Source organism: Salvelinus namaycush, chromosome 4 (assembly GCF_016432855.1).
Source record: "Salvelinus namaycush isolate Seneca chromosome 4, SaNama_1.0, whole genome shotgun sequence".
NCBI lineage: Eukaryota > Metazoa > Chordata > Actinopteri > Salmoniformes > Salmonidae > Salvelinus > Salvelinus namaycush.
The window spans coordinates 9135372-9146495 of NC_052310.1; positions in this window are offsets into that span (position 1 = coordinate 9135372).

Consider the following 11124-nt stretch of genomic DNA (forward strand, 5'->3'; position numbering starts at 1 on the left):
AAGAAATGTTTGGGCTTGACTCTCAGGCTTCCAGCCTCGCTTCCGTGCTGCCTCCTCATACCGCCGCCTCTCGGCTTTAGCTGCCTCCAGCTCTTCACGAGGGCGGCGATATTCTCCCGGTTGTGCCCAAGGTCCCTTACCGTCCAGTATTTCCTCCCATGTCCAGAAGTCCTGTGTATGCTGCCGCTGCTGCCCGTTACCACGCTGCTTGGTCCTTGGTTGGTGGGTGATTCTGTAACGCTCGTCTTTAGGTGGAAGAGAGGAGGACCAAGGCGCAGCGTGGTGAATGTTCATGATGTCGAATTTTAATGATATCCAACAAAACAGAACACTGACAAAATACAAAATAACAAAACGATGTGAACAGACCTGAACTTGAGAACATAAAACATGAACGCACGAACAGGTAGGAACAAACGAATGAACGAAACGAAACAGTACCGTGAGGTGAAACAAACACAGACACAGCAACAATCACCCACAAACAAACAGTGAGAACAGCCTACCTTAATATGGTTCTCAATCAGAGGAAACGTAAAACACCTGCCCCTGATTGAGAACCATATCAGGCTAATACAATGAACCCAACATAGAAACACATAACATAGAATGCCCACCCAGCTCACGTCCTGACCAACTAAACAAGGCTAAACAAAGGAAATAAGGTCAGGAACGTGACATGAATTTTGCAAAGATAGTGTGGGAGAGGTGGGAAAATTATTGCTTTCGATCAATAATGACAAACCTCCTGCCATTGACAACTTAGATGGAAAGCTACTAAGGATGGTAGCTGACTCTATAGCCACACGTATCTAGAGGAAGGTGTTTGTCCTCGGGCCTGGAGGGAAGTCAAAGTCATTCCGCTACCCAAGAATGGTAAAGTGGCCTTAACTGGTTTTAAAAGCAGACCCATCAGCTTGCTGCCTGCTCTTGGAAAACAGTTGGGAAAAAATGTTGACCAAATACAATGCTATTTCTCTGTAAAACAAATTAACAACATACTGTCAGTATGCTTTTAAAGAAAGGCACTCAACATGTAATGCACTGACATAAAATGACTGATGATAGGTTGAAATAAATAAAACGGTTGATAACTTATCTGTTATGGCTTTTCAACCTCTGCCATATCGTGGATTCAGAGCTATTTATATAATAGAACTGAGTTTTTTTTAATGAAAGCTTCTCTAATGTCAAAAATGTAAAGTGAGGTGTAACGCAGGGCAGTTCTCTAGGCTCTCTACTCTTTCCTATTTTTACCAATGACCTGCCACTAGCGTTAAACGAAGCATGTGTGTCCATGTATGCTGATGATTCAATCATGTATGCATCAGAAACCACAGCTAATGAAGTCACTGAAACCCTTAACAAAGAGTTGCAGTCTGTTTTGAAATGGGTGGCCAGTAATAAACTGGTCCTGAACATCTCTAAAACGAAGGTTATTATATATTATATAAGTTATACACCTCAGCTGAATCTGATAATGAATGGTGTGGCTGTTGAACAAGTTGAGGAGACTAAATTACTTGGTGTTACCTTAGATTGTAAACTGCCATGGTCAAAACGTATAGATTCAATGGTTGTAAAGATGGGGAGAGATCTGTCTGTAAGAAAGAGATGCTCTGCTTGTTTGACATCACACTCCTCAAAGCAAGTCCGCCAGGCTGCAGTTTTATCTTATCTTGATTACTGTCCGGTAATACGGTCAAGTGCTTAACATTGTTAAGCTGCAGCTGGAGAAGAACAGAGTGGCAGCTCTTGCTCTTAGTTGTAATCTGAGGGCTAATATTAATACTATGCATGCCAGTCTCTCTTGGCTAAGAGTTGAGGGAAGACTGACTGCATCACTTCTTGTTTTTATAAGAAACATGAATGTGTTGCAAATTCCAAATTGTTTACTTAGTCAACTTACACACAGAACTGTCACACACACTTACCCCACCAGCCATGCTACCATTGGTCTATTCACAGTCCCCAGGTCCAGAACAAATTCAAGGAAATGTACAGTATTATACAGAGCCATGAATGCATGGAACTCACTGCATATCTCATATATCGCAAGTGAACAGCAAACCTGGTTTCAAAAAACAAATATTGCAACACCTCACGGCACAATGTATCTCCCCCATGTGACCTACTTGTTGTGTGTATGTACTGACATGTATGTGTAACTCATAGACGCGCACACACCCTACATGTTCATGTTTTTAAATGTATGTCAATTGTAAAGTCTGTTGTCTGTAATGTATTTTTCATTATGTGTTGGACCCCAGTAAGACCAGCTGTTGCCATTGGTGTCGGCTAACGGGGATCCTAATGAATAAAAAATAAAAATAAACTTTTCTCTGTGGTAGGAGCTGGGTTGATCGGTAAGTCAGGCTCCTTCATGACCATTATCTGTGACGAGAGGGGCCTTGAGCTGATTTACTGGCGCTTGCAAACACCTCAGAAGGGACAAAAGCTTATTACTAATAAGACAGGACATCACAAGTGTTTAGTAATACCAAATACATTTGCATGTACAGGAATTTGACTGAAATATTGCCACAATAAACTGAATATACAGACAGACAATAAGCGGAATATACTGACAAGATAACACCACCCTTTCACTCATCAACTCTACCTCGTTTTTCTACAGATCGAGGACAGGTGAGATGCTTTGGTCATGGAGTCCTCTTACTGAAAGATGGGTTGATACTGATGTCTGAATTGGTAAAGACCTAGTACTCAGCATGAAAATGATATAAGACACATCTATTACTTTTGTCATTATTGAATCGGATGGTACTATAAACAGGGGGGGGACTATAAACAGGGGGGGGACCATACAGGAAGTTATGACTACTGACATGTTTGCCAAGGTAGTGTAACGGAATTCCTCCTCCTCTTCAACCGAAGAGGAGGAGCAGGGATTCGACCAAAACGCAGCGTTGTAACTTGACATGATTTATTTAAACAAGACAAAAAACGAACTATACTTGCTACTAAACAAAATAACAAAACGAATGTAGACTGACCTGAACGTAAGAACTTACATGTAACGAAGAACGCACGAACAGGAAAAACAGACTACACAAAAGAACGAACGTACAAACAAACCGAGACAGTCCCGTGTGGCGCGACAAACACTGACACAGGAAACAACCACCCACAACAAACAATGTGAAAACACCTACCTTAATATGGCTCTCAATCAGAGGAAATGAAAACCACCTGCCTCTAATTGAGAACCATATCAGGTCACCCATTAACCAACATCGAAACACATAACATAGACTGCCCACCCAAACTCACGCCCTGACCGACTAACACATACAAAATAACAGAAAACAGGTCAGGAACGTGACAGGTAGCCCCAGCAACACCAGGCAACATGTTGATAGGTACAGTATCTGCATCGGCTGTGAATGACAACAAAAGATGAAAGACAAGTATTTATATTTGCAGAACACTGCTTCTACTATATTATGTGAAGGATGGTTTATTCTACATGGAACTGTTACACGTTAAAGTTATGTTTAGAATATCTACATAAGTTCAGCAATTGCATTCTTCTCATATTACTATGTAGGTGTCACGTTCGTCGTAATGAGCGGACCAAGGCGCAGCGTGAGTTGAATTCCACATACTTTATTATACAGTGAAACTACCAAAACAATAAACAAACTGTCACGCCCTGACCTTAGAGATCCTTTTTTTGTCTCTATTTTGGTTTGGTCAGGGCGTGAGTTGGGGTGGGCGTGAGTTGGGGTTTTCTATTTCTGTGTGTTTGGCCGGGTGTGGTTCTCAATCAGAGGCAGCTGTCTATCATTGTCTCTGATTGAGAACCATACTTAGGTAGCCTTTTCCCACCTGTGTTTTGTGGGTAGTTGTTTTCTGTTTTGTGTTGCTGCACCTGAGAGGACTGTTTTGTTTTCGTTCATTCTCTTTTGTTATTTTGTTTAGGGTTCTGTTTGAATAAAAATAACATGAACACTTACCATGCTGCGCTTAGGTCCACACCTAATTCAACAGACGTTTGTTACAGAACTACCCACCACCAAAAGAGGACCAAGCAGCGTGGTTACCGGGAGAGTTGGACATGGGAGGAAATCCTGGACGGCAAGGGACCCTGGGGACAGACAGGAGAATATCGCCGTCCTAAAGAGAAGCTGGAGGCAGCTAAGGCGGAGCGGCAACGCTACGAGGAGTTGGCTCGAGGAGGCGTGCACGACAGGCAGCCCCAGAATTTTTTGGGGAGGGGGCACACAGGGAGATTGACGGAGTCAGGTCATAGACCTGAGCCAACTCCTCATGTTTGCCGTGGAGAGAGAGTGACCGGGCAGGCACCGTGTTATGCGGTGACGCGCACGGTGTCCCCAGTGTGCACTCATAGCCCGGTGCGCTACATTGCAGCTCCTCGCATCGGCCGGGCTAGAGTGGGCATCGGGCCAGGAGGGATGGTGCCGGCTCAGCGCATCTGGCCTCCAGTGCGTCTCCTCGGCCCGGGTTATCCTGCGCCAGCCCTACATACGGTGTCCCCGGTTCGCCAGCACCGCCCAGTGCGGCCTGTTCCAGCTCCCCGCACTTGCCGGGCTACAGGGGGTATCCAGCCAGGACGAGTTGTGCTAGCTCTGCACTCGAGACCGCCAGTGCGCCTCCACGGCCCAGTGAATCAGGTGCCTCGGCTAAGGAAGACACCTCCTGCATGTCTCCCCAGCCTGGTGAGTCCTGTGCCTGTGCTAAGCCCTAACCCTCCTGCATGTCTCCCCAGCCTGGTGAGTCCTGTGCCTGCTCCCAGAGCCAGGCCTCCTGTGTGTCTCTCCACTCCAGTGATGATCCATGGCACGAAGCCTCCAGTGATGATCCATGGCAAGAAGCCTCCAGTGATGATCCATGGCAAGAAGCCTCCAGTGATGATCCATGGAACGAAGCCTCCAGTGATGATCCATGGCAAGAAGCCTCCAGTGATGATCCATGGCAAGAAGCCTCCAGTGATGATCCATGGCACGAAGCCTCCAGTGATGATCCATGGCAAGAAGCCTCCAGTGATGATCCATGGCACGAAGCCTCCAGTGATGATCCATGGTAAGAAGCCTCCAGTGATGATCCATGGCACGAAGCCTCCAGTGATGATCCATGGCACGAAGCCTCCAGTGATGATCCATGGCACGAAGCCTCCAGTGATGATCCATGGCACGAAGCCTCCAGTGATGATCCATGGTAAGAAGCCTCCAGTGATGATCCATGGCACGAAGCCTCCAGTGATGATCCATGGCACGAAGCCTCCAGTGATGATCCATGGCAAGAAACCTCCAGTGATGATCCATGGCAAGAAGCTTCCAGTGATGATCCATGGCACGAAGCCTCCAGTGATGATCCATGGCAAGAAGCCTCCAGTGATGATCCATGGCACAAAGCCTCCTGTGTGTCTCTCCACTCCAGTGACGCCCTCCTGTCCGGAGCTGCCAGAGTCTCCCTCCTGTCCGGAGCTGCCAGAGTCTCCCTCCTGTCCGGAGCTGCCAGAGTCTCCCTCCTGTCCGGAGCTGCCAGAGTCTCCCTCCTGTCCGGAGCTGCCAGAGTCTCCCTCCTGTCCGGAGCTGCCAGAGTCGCCCTCCTGTCTGGAGCTGCCAGAGTCGCCCTCCTGTCCGGAGCTGCCAGAGTCGCCCTCCTGTCCGGGGCCCGCACCAGAGCCGCCACCGCGGATAGATGCCCACCCAGACCCTCCCCTATAGGTTTAGGTTTTGCGGCCGGAGTCCGCACCTTTGGGGGGGGGGGGGGTTCTGTCACGCCCTGACCTTAGAGATCCTTTTTATGTCTCTATTTTGGTTTGGTCAGGGCGTGAGTTGGGGTGGGCATTCTATGTTTTGTGTTCTATGTTTTCTATTTCTGTGTGTTTGGCCGGGTGTAGTTCTCAATCAGAGGCAGCTGTCTATCGTTGTCTCTGATTGAGAACCATACTTAGGTAGCCTTTTCCCACATGTGTTTTGTGGGTAGTTGTTTTCTGTTTTGTGTTGCTGCACCTGAGAGGACTGTTTCGTTTTCATTTCGCTTTGGTCCACACCTAATTCAACAGACGTTCGTTACACAAACATACTATGAACATGAAAGCCGTAGTGCTAAACACACTAACACAAACAATATCCCACAAACGCAGGTGGGAAAAAGGGCTACCTAAATATGATCCCCAATTAGAGACAACAATAAACAGCTGCCTCTAATTGGGAACCATATTAATATACCAACATAGACAATACAGACTAGAACATCCCCTAGTCACGCCCTGACCTAAACCACCATAGAGAACCCCGAGGTCTCTCTATGGTCAGGACGTGACAGTAGGCTATTCCGTATGTTATTTGTGACCGACCACCTTGATTCAGTCTTATGTAGCAACATTTGAAATTGTGTTTTTTACTATGGATAAAAGCAGAGACACAGAGTTACAAAATGGTATATCATACACTGCATTTGAGGAACAATGGGAAAGTAATTCTGCTTTGAAAGTTGATAAACTTGTAAGCTCAGTTTTGAGAAAATGGCCTTTGAATATTTTGGTACCTACTAGAGAGCTCTCCTTTGTCTACACCCATTCAGTATTGTTCACACCCTCTTAAGTCAGCCCCACCCATCTCTTTAAGGGTTCACATGTGAGGTCATGTGCTAAACAGGGAGTAGTGTAGTAAAGATTAAGACTAAAAATGGTAGTAGCCTATAATAAGGAAACATTCCAAGAAAACTGAGTGTCCAGATGAAAATATGTGTTACTTGCCTCAAAGCGAGCATAGAAATAATTTAGCTCGTCTGGTAGGCCCGTGTCACTGGGCCTTTGTAGTCTGTAATACTTTGCAAGCCCTGCCACATCCAACGAGCATCGGAGCCAGTGTAGTAGGATTCGATTGTAGTCCTGTATTGATGTTTTGCCTGTTTGATGGTTCGTCGGAGGGCATAGCGGGATTTCTTATAAGCTTCCGGGTTAGAGTTCCGCTCCTTGAAAGCGGCAGCTCTACCATTTAGCTCAGTGAGGATGTTGCCTGTAATCCATGGCTTCTGGTTGGGGTATGTATGTACAGTCACTGTGGGGACAACGCTATCGATGCACTTATTGATGAAGCCAGACAGATGTGGTGTACTCCTCAATGCCATCGGAAGAATCCCGGAACACATCCCAGTCTGTGCTAGCAAACAGTCCTGTAGCTTAGCAACTGCTTTATCTGACCACTTCTTTAATTGATCTAGTCACTGGTGCTTCCTGCTTTTAATTATAGCTTGTAAGCAGGAATCAGGAGGATAGAATTATGGTCAGATTTTCCAAATGGATGGCGAGGGAGAGCTTTGTACGCATTTCTGTGTGTGGAGTTAAGGTGGTCCAGAGTTATTTTCCCTCTGGTTGCACATGTAACATGCTGGTAGAGATTTGGTAAAATGGATTTAAATTTCCCTGCATTAAAGTCCCCGGCCACTAGGAGCGCCGCCTCTGGATGAGCATTTTCCTGTTTGCTTATGGCGGTATACAGCTCATTGAGTGCGGTCTTAGTGCCAGCATCGGTCTGTGGTGGTATGTAGACAGCTACAAAAAATGTCTAGGTAGATAGTGTGGTCTACAGCTTATCATGAGATACTCTACCTCAGGCGAGCAAAACTTAGAGACTTCCTTAGATATCGTGCACCTGTTGTTGTTTACAAATATACATAGTCCGCCACCCCTTGTCTTACCAGAGGCTGCTGTTCTCTCCTGCGATACAGTGTAAAACCCGCCAGCTGTATGTTCTTCATGTCGTCGTTCAGCCATGACTCTGTGATACATAAGATATTACAGTTTTTAATGTCCTGTGGGTAGTTTAATCTTGCTCGTACGTCATCGATTTTATTTCCCAATGATTGCACGTTGGCCAATAGGACGGATGGCAGTGGGGGTTTACTCGCACGTCTACGAATTCTCAGAAGGCAGCCCAACCTCCGCCCTCTTTTTCTCTGTCTTCTCTTCGCTCAAATTACGTGGATTTGGGCCTGTTCCAGGGAAAGCAATATATCCTTCACGTCGGACTCGTTAAAAGAAAAAGCTTCTCCCAGCTCGTGGTGAGTAATCGCTGTTCTGTTGCCCAGAAGTTATTTTTGGTAGCAGCAACATTATGTACAAAATAAGTTTAAAAAATAAGTTACAAACAACACAAAAAAAGAACAAAATAACACAGTTGGTTAGGAGCACGTAAAACATCAGCCATCCTCTCCGGTGCCATTCTACTACTTTGGAGAGCCTGTTTCTGTACTGCACTTGACTTTGGTGCAGGGCATGTGATGTCCATAGCCTCTTCGTCGCAAAAATTCCTGATCTAAGTTTGTCTAGCTGTGTCCAGTCCAGGTGGTGCTTGTACAGGCAGACCAACTACGGGAGGAAGGATGTCAGCGTTGCGCAGCAGTTGAAACCTGGTCCCGACTGAGTCCAAACGCTCCTTGGCGACAACAACACCAGGCTCCAGAGCATCTGTAAAACAGGAAATAACAAAATAAATGATGTGAGATCAATAAAAGTAGTGCCAATCATGTTGGAGGTAAATTAAATGATCAAATGTGTTGTTTATGCTTTACATACCAATTGTTGTCATCGATTCCTTGTAGAGACGCCACACCGATGCTTTTGTCACATGGGATAGCAGAAGCTTTCCACCAAGTGTTTGTGTCCTGGGTGGCGTCCTGGTAATACTATGGCATTATCCTCTGCTTAGTTGTTGATTAAGTTCACAACTCACTGCAAGTCCTCATAGTTCAGGTGTAACCTGTGCTTGCTTGGGCCAGCTCTTTTTTTGATGGGAGACATTAGACCATTCTCCTTGTATGACTGGTGAAGGAGAGTCAGGCGTTATTATATAATAGATTTTTAAAATATTTTTTTAACCTCTACCACTTCTCTCTCCCGGATCCGGGATCCTCCTCATCAAAAAAGCTGACTAGCATAGCCTAGCCTAACGGGACAGGGATATCATATAATATAATTTTCATGAAATCACAAGTCCAATACAGCAAATGAAAGATAAACATCTTGTGAATCCAGCCATCATTTCCGATTTTTAAAATGTTTTACAGCGAAAACACAATATGTATTTCTATTAGCTAACCACAATAGCCAAAGACTCAACCGCATATTTTCACCATGTTTCTACCGCATAGGTAGCTATCACAAAACCGACCAAATAGAGATATAATTAGTCACTAACCAAGAAACAACTTCATCAGATGACAGTCTTATGACATGTTATACAATACATTTATGTTTTGTTCGAAAATGTGCATATTTGAGGTATAAATCATAGTTTTACATTGCAGCTACCATCAAAAATATCACCAAAGCAGCCAGAATAATTACAGAGAGCAACGTGAAATACCTAAATACTCATCATAAAACATTTATGAAAAATACATGGTGTACAGCAAATGAAAGATAAACATCTTGTGAATCCAGCCAATATTTCCGATTTTTTTAAGTGTTTTACAGCGAAACACAAACGCATTTATTCACCGCAAAGATAGCATTCGCAAAAAACAGCAAAAGATATAAAATGAATCACTAACCTTGAACAACTTCATCAGATGACAGTCTTATAACAACAGGTTATACAATACACTTATGTTTTGTTCGAAAATGTGCATATTTAGAGCTGCAAACATTTACATTTACATTTAAGTCATTTAGCAGACGCTCTTATCCAGAGCGACTTACAAATTGGTGCATTCACCTTATGATATCCAGTGGAACAACCACTTTACAATAGTGCATCTAAATCTTTTAAGGGGGGGGGGTTAGAAGGATTACTTTATCCTATCCTAGGTATTCCTTAAACCGTGGTTATACATTGTGAAAATGTAGCAACATTTCCCCAGAATGTCAGGAGCTATTTTGGACACTCACCTAATCTGACCAAAGAACTCATCATAAACTTTACTAAAAAATACATGTTGTACAGCAAATGAAAGATACACTGGTTCTTAATGCAACCGCCGTGTTAGATTTGTAAAAATAACTTAACCATAACAAACAGCATGCGTTATTGCGAGACAGCGCTCGCCAAAACGGCGAAGAATAGAAATAACATTTTACACAGAAATACGAAATAACATCATAAATTGTTCTTACTTTTGCTGAGCTTCCATCAATCTTGTACAAGGAGTCCTTGGTCCAGAATAAATCGTTGTTTGGTTTTAGAATGTCCTTTTCTTCTGTCGAATTCACGCCACAATGCTAGCCAATGTTGATAACGTTCCCATTTTCTCTCGACGCAAAGAACGGAAAACTCCAAAAGTCCCAATAAACGTTGAATAATCTGATAAAACTCTGTTGAAAAAAACTGCTTTACGATGTTATTATCACATGTATCAAATAAAATCAGAGCCGGAGATATTCGCCGTGTATACCGAACGCTTATCAGAAGACAATATCGAGGTGCTTCGCGCGCCTTGGTAGACAAAGGAAATTCCTGACCTGCCACTCCAAAAGCTCTTGTTCGACCTCAGATCAAGCTAGACACCCCATTCCACCTTCCACTGCCTGTTGACATCTAGTGGAAGGCGTATGAAGTGCATGCATATCGATAAATATAAGGCAATTGAATAGGCAGGCCCTGAAACAGAGCCTCGTTTTCAGATTGTTCACTTCCTACATGGAAGTTTGCTGCAAAATGAGTTCTGTTTTACTCACAGACATAATTCAAACAGTTTTAGAAACTTCTGAGTGTTTTCTATCCAATAGTAATAATAATATGCATATTGTATGATCTAGAAAAGAGTACGAGGCCGTTTCATTTGGGCACGATTTTTTCCAAAGTGAAAACAGCGCCCCCCTATTCACAAGAATTCATTTCACCTTTGTTTAACCAGGTAGGCCTGGATAGCCGTAATCACCATCAGACACACTTGGCTAACTTGATGGGTCATGTAATTATCTGGCGAAGTGGAGTCTTCTGTTTAGAAATGCTAGCTAAACAATTAACCATAATCCTAATCCATAGAGAACTAGCAACACAAACCGATTGTCATAGCTAGCTAAAGTTAACCAAATAGATTCAATGTTAGCCAGGTAGCTAGCTAACATTAGGCTATAACTAGCAATGCAAAAGGCATTCTGAGATAACATTACTACACAGATCATAC